We start from the raw sequence: 6000 nt of genomic DNA, 5'->3' as shown, positions 1-6000 counted from the left end.
CTCAGATATGCAAATGACACCACCCTTATGGCAGAAAGTGAGGAAGAACTAAAAAGCCTCTTGATGAAAGTGAAAGAGGAGAGTGAAAAAGTTGGCTTAAAGCTCAACATTCAGAAAACGAAGATCATGGCATCTGGTCCCATCACTTCATGGGAAATAGATGGGGAAACAGTGGCTGACTTATTTTTTGGGGCTCCAAAATCACTACAGATGGTGATTGCAACCATGAAATTAAAAGATGCTTACTCCTTGGAAGAAAAGTTATGACCAACCTAGACAGCATATTAAAAAGCAGAGACATTACTTTGTCAACAAAGGTCCATCTAGTCAAGGCTATGGTTTTTCCTGTGGTCATGTATGGATGTGAGAGTTGGACTATGAAGAAAGCTGAGCGCCGAAGAATTGATGTTTTTGAACTGTGGTGTTGGAGAAGATTCTTGAGGGTCCCTGGGACTGCAAAGAGATCCAACCAGTCCATCCTAAAGGAGATTAGTCCTGGGTGTTCATTGGAAGGACTGATGTTGAAGCTGAAACTCCAATACTTTGGCTACCCGATGTGAACAGCTGACTCATTCGAAAAGACCCCAATGCTAGGAAAGATTGAGGGCAGGAGGAGATTCGGACAACAGAAGATGAGATGGTTGGATGGCATCACTGACTCAATGGACATGAGTTTTGGGAAACTCCAGGAGTTGGTGATGGACAGGGAGGCCTGGTATGCTGCGGTTCACGGTGTCGCAAAGTGTCAGGCACGACTGAGTGACTGAACTGAGCTGAAAAATAAAATTTCTATTTGCATCTGTTTTGTCTTGTAATGGACTAAAAAGAATATGGCTAAGTTCTTGGATATGACTATTAGATATATTTCAAGTGGTTATTTTTATAAACATAATTGAGTGGTAACCATTTATATTATTTGAGCACAAAGTTGTATTGTTACTACGCATTTAAAACTTAACTCAGATGGCTAGATTCTAATGAAAGCCTCCTCTACTTGGATTTGGGATTAAGTGTCAAGAGTAGGAGTTTATCCCCTCAAGAACTCTAGCACTGATACTGATCTGAAAATTTGGATTCCTCTACAAGGCTCATTGGCAATTAACCAAAAACACTTCATCATAAGAACAATTTATCCTTTCATAATTTCTTTCACTATTTTATGCCAAAATCATAAAGTGTGTGTGTGTGTGTGTGTGTGTGTGTGTGTGTAACAGAGAGAGAGAGAGAGAGAGAGAGAGAGGAAAAGTACTGGGATAGGGCTTAAAATATTCACCTATTTTTTGTGGCATATTAAGCAGAAGGTAAAGTTTGGGGTTTATTTTCATTGTAATTCATGTAGTTCATCCATCTGTAGATGAATTTGTTTCCCTAAACAGTGAATATTATTTAACAATACTTATTATTCAGATACTTCATAAAATAATCCTCACACAACTCCTATAAGATGGCTATAAGCAGAGTGCTACACCAAACTCAAAGAGGCAACAATGAAGTGGTAAAGTTCTGGGACCATAAGATAAAGCTTGCTGCTGTCTAAGCCTGCTGAAGCCTAAAGGATCAGTCTTAAATCTTTCATTCAAGAAACGTAGGAAAACGAAATGCTCCAAACCCACATTCTTTCTTTGTAATCCCTGAATAGTCTTGCCTGAGTAGTATTAACATTTAGGCAGTTAATGATTTATATCAGCATAGGAGATATATTTATATCACTCAGTCTTCCTCCCTCTATACCATTTCTAGAGAGACTGACTGTCCTTGAGCAGGAAGATGGTTTAGGCTTGTGCTAGAAAACTCCATGGTGATGTCACTGACAAGAAATCTACTGCACTGAGCATTTATTTCTTTTTCTTGCAAGGGCAAAAGGTTATACACTTTCTGAGAGTGTGCTTCATGAAAATAATCAGTACTTAAATGCACTGTATTTTTGACCACCCAGAGAGGAAGTGCTCTTACAGAAGAGCTCAGGGGAGATGTTGTTATTGATGAAGTGTCAATGAATAGGATATGAATCAGATGAAATTCTCCTGAAGATACACAGTCTTCAAGTATAAGGAAGACTATTTGAGCTAAAATATGTTTTGAATTAGGAAATCTCTGCTCACATGAGGGATATAATTGGAAACACCTGAGGCTCACATGCTGTTTCTTTCATGTGTTCCTTTCACAAATCTTTGAGGGGAGGAGGTTGGGAGGGACGCCTGCATGGGTGAGATGTTTTCCTGGCTTCAGTTCCCAGAGTCCTTTGGGTTGTATGTTTATACTCCCAATGCGAACATGATAATCACACATGGAGTCAGCTGGAAGAGATTATGAACCATGAAATGTGGTAACTTTGATGTACACCCTTAGATGCTCTTATTGTCTCCGCACAACACAATGGCTACCCAGTTTCTGTGGTAACTATGAAAAAGAACGAAGAGCCTACACAATTCAGCTAATGTGTGACTCAAAGATCACACTTCACGGTTCAAAGTGGCACAAGGTGTTCCTGAGAGTTGTCTGAAAGTGTACAAGTCTACGCCTAAGTGTCTAAAGACTAAGGAAATGATGTAATCAGGGTGGCCTAGTGACTAGAAAATATTTATGCTGCATCATTATGCTGGGGTTGATGTGAACTCCTTTTATCTCAAACCAAAAAGTTCATGACAAATTATTGTCAAGTGGTGTAAGTCTTCTCAGATGCTTTAGATCTGGCATATGCCTTTTTTCCCATCTTGGAAATACTGATAAGATTTTATTAGAGTTTTATTTGTTTGTTTACCATTTTAACTATTTTAAGCATACAAATCAGCAGCATTCAGTACATTCACAATATTGTACAACTATCATTAGTGTTTCCAGAACTTTTTCATTATCTTGAACAGAGATTTTGTGCCCCTTAAACAACAACTCCTCATTCTCCCCTTGACCTGGCCCCTGGTAAGCGCTATTGTACTTTCCATTCCTATGAATTTGCCTGTTCTCAGTACCTCAGACAAATGTCCTCTTGTGTCTGGCTTATTTCATTTAGCATAATATTTTCAAGGTTTAACCATCTTGTAGCATATATTAACATTTTTTTAAATGGATGAATAACATTGTTATGGGTATATACAGACTGGTTCCAAATAGGAAAAGGAGTACATCAAGGCTGTATATTGTCACCCTGGTTATTTAACTTATATGCAGAGTACATCATGAGAAACGCTGGACTGGAAGAAGCACAAACTGGAGTCAAGATTGCTGGGAGAAATATCAATAACCTCAGATATGCAGATGATACCACCCTTATGGCAGAAACTGAAGAGGAACTAAAAAGCCTCTTGATGAAAGTGAAAGAGGAAAGTGAAAAAGTTGGCTTAAAGCTCAACATTCAGAAAATGAAGATCATGATATCCAGTCCTATCACTTCATGGCAAATAGATGGGAAAACAGTGGAAGCAGTGTCAGACTTTATTTTTTGGGGCTCCAAAATCACTGCAGATGGTGACTGCAGCCATGAAATGAAAAGACGCTTACTCCTTGGAAGGAAAGTTATGACCAACCTAGACAGCATATTCAAAAGCAGAGACATTACTTTGCCAACAAAGGTCCGTCTAGTCAAGGCTATGGTTTTTCCTGTGGTCATGTATGGATGTGAGAGTTGGACTGTGAAGAAGGCTGAGCACTGAAGAATTGATGCTTTTGAACTGTGGTGTTGGAGAAGACTCTTGAGAGTCCCTTGGACTGCAAGGAGATCCAACAAGTCCATTCTGAAGGAGATCAGCCCTGGGATTTCTTTGGAGGGAATGATGCTGAAGCCGAAACTCCAGTACTTTGGCCACCTCATGCGAAGAGTTGACTCATTGGAAAAGACTCTGATGCTGGGAGGGATTGGGGGCAGGAGGAAAAGGGGACGACAGAGGATGAGATGGCTGGGTGGCATCGATGGACGTGAGTCTGAGTGAACTCCGGGAGTTGGTGATGGATGGGGAGGCCTGGCGTGCTGTGATTCACGGGGTCACAAAGAGTCGGACACGACTGAGCAACTGAACTGAACTGAACTGATGGGTATATACCACATTTTAAGAATCCATTCATCTGTTGATGAACACGAGTTGTTTTCATCTTTTATTACTTATGAATAGTCTGCCATTAATACTGGTATACCAGTATATGTTTGAGTTCCATGGAATGTGACTTTTTAAAAATAAAGTATTTTTAGCCCTTGATATTTGGATATAATAAACAAAACTCAGTGGTCACCACTAATGGGTTTGGGGGTTATTTTACATTTCTTCACTTTCTTTCACTTTCACTTTACATTTCTTTATTTTTTTCAAACAGAGTAATATTATTTTGGGAAAATCCTCACTTTTCTTGCTCCTTCTCACATTTCAAGACTGTATATGCCCCATCTTCTGCATGTGTTATATAAATAAACAAAAATTAAAATACATTAAGCTGGGCTATGAGGCATAGACAGGATTTGTTCTCAGAAACAGAAGCAATCATACCTTCTGCCTATGAAGAGAAGGTCAACATTAAAAATGAACAAGTTCATTAGTTTTTCAACTTGTATACTCTTGATGAGTATAGAATAAGATCGCTAAAGAATAAGAAGTGAGAATTGTGTAAAAAAAAAAAAAGTAGCTCCATCAGATTACTTAATAAAAACACTCTTGGTATTTCCTATCTATGGGATTTTGTACCTAGTGTCACAAGGTAGAAGAGATTATTTTGGCTGAATCTGAGTTACGTGCAGGCAGGTTTAAAAACTCCCAACTAGTTATCCCATAGAAACGTACTCTATTACTTCTAGACATTAGGAAGCCAGATTAACACATGCTTTAAAGAGATAGATTCCTAGTGTAGAAAATCAGACAGACCACAAGATTTGGAATTCCTAAAACATGTGTTTTTGGAAAATGCATCTGCAGAAATGGCAGAAGTGGTTGACCTAACATCTGGGCAGGGTATAAAAGACTGAAATTAATGTTTGGGAAACTTCATGTGCATAAAATGAAAACGGTGATGGTTTTGCTTTTGACCAGTATTTTTCTTTGTAACAGCCTGGACAACAAATGTTTCAATTTGTGCACAAACTCTTATCTCCCTTCTCTAACAAATGGTATGAGGAAAGTCCTGAGGAATTATCTTTTCTAAAGGAAACCATGTTCTTGCTTGCTGCTGGCTTCCTCTCCTTTCCTGTGTGGAAGGCAGGCTGCATCATGTTAGGCATCCTTGTGTTGTTCTCCAGACTAGAATATTATCATCCTGAACAAAAGATAAAATGGAAATGCATGGTGAGATATAATATAGACTGTAAACATGTTGAAATTGTCAGAGCAATATAAAGTAGAAATGATCAAGTTCTTCACATTCCTCTTAAATGAAGACATGGAAACAGCAGATCTAGAACAGACTCATGGATGGGGGACAATAACAGGAAGAAGTTATTTGCTGATGCCTTACCTTTTGCCAGGGTAAAAGGAGTATTCGCTTTTCTCTCATTCTAACTCAACTTGGTAATTTGTGTGCTTATTCAGGTTACAGTTCTTATGCTGAGTCGTGACTTCTAAGCAGTGTAGCTACTTCACTACCTGATCATGGATACTATTTCTTTCTGGTCTTAACTATGAAAATCCCAATGATTCTGAGACAACCAGCTTAATAAATCATTTCTAAACTTTCACCCCTACATTTCCTTCTTGGTGGTACTTAAGTAGTATCTGATTAGCTTTTCCACTAAATAGCTAAGATATGCCCCAGATTTACAACATAGCAGGTAACACACATAAAAAAAAAAGAGAAAGTTTTGTTTCTCTGTTGCAACTGCTTGAATCTTATCTAGGAGTCTTAGCAGGAGACTTCTAGTCTGAGATATTTATATTCTCCTACCTCTGAGGAAATGGAGTGAAGACACCTCACCCACATGTAGTTTCCTCTAACCTATGGAGTATCTCTGGTCCAGCGTGGAGAAGAGTCTAAATTGTAGGTGGTTTTACTTCTCTCATACAACCTTGCTGTGGCACAAGAAGG

General features: G+C 38.7%; 1 protein-coding gene across 5 annotated transcripts in view; it reads right to left on the bottom strand.

The window, feature by feature from the left end:
- Positions 1-2727: 2727 nt before the first annotated feature.
- The window catches only part of LMNTD1 (lamin tail domain containing 1), a 489113-nt gene continuing 485840 nt past the window's right edge, over positions 2728-6000 (bottom strand). For all 5 annotated transcript variants that reach the window (XM_070789936.1, XM_070789935.1, XM_070789934.1 and 2 more), the window contains one exon: positions 2728-5235. The gene's annotated coding sequence lies outside the window, so the exon portion shown is untranslated. The remainder of the gene's footprint in view (positions 5236-6000) is intronic.

The sequence above is a fragment of the Bos indicus genome, chromosome 5, assembly GCF_029378745.1.
Source record: "Bos indicus isolate NIAB-ARS_2022 breed Sahiwal x Tharparkar chromosome 5, NIAB-ARS_B.indTharparkar_mat_pri_1.0, whole genome shotgun sequence".
In the NCBI taxonomy this organism is placed as follows: domain Eukaryota; kingdom Metazoa; phylum Chordata; class Mammalia; order Artiodactyla; family Bovidae; genus Bos; species Bos indicus.
Note: the sequence above shows the minus strand (reverse complement) of the source record. Positions and strands in the feature narration are given on the sequence as shown.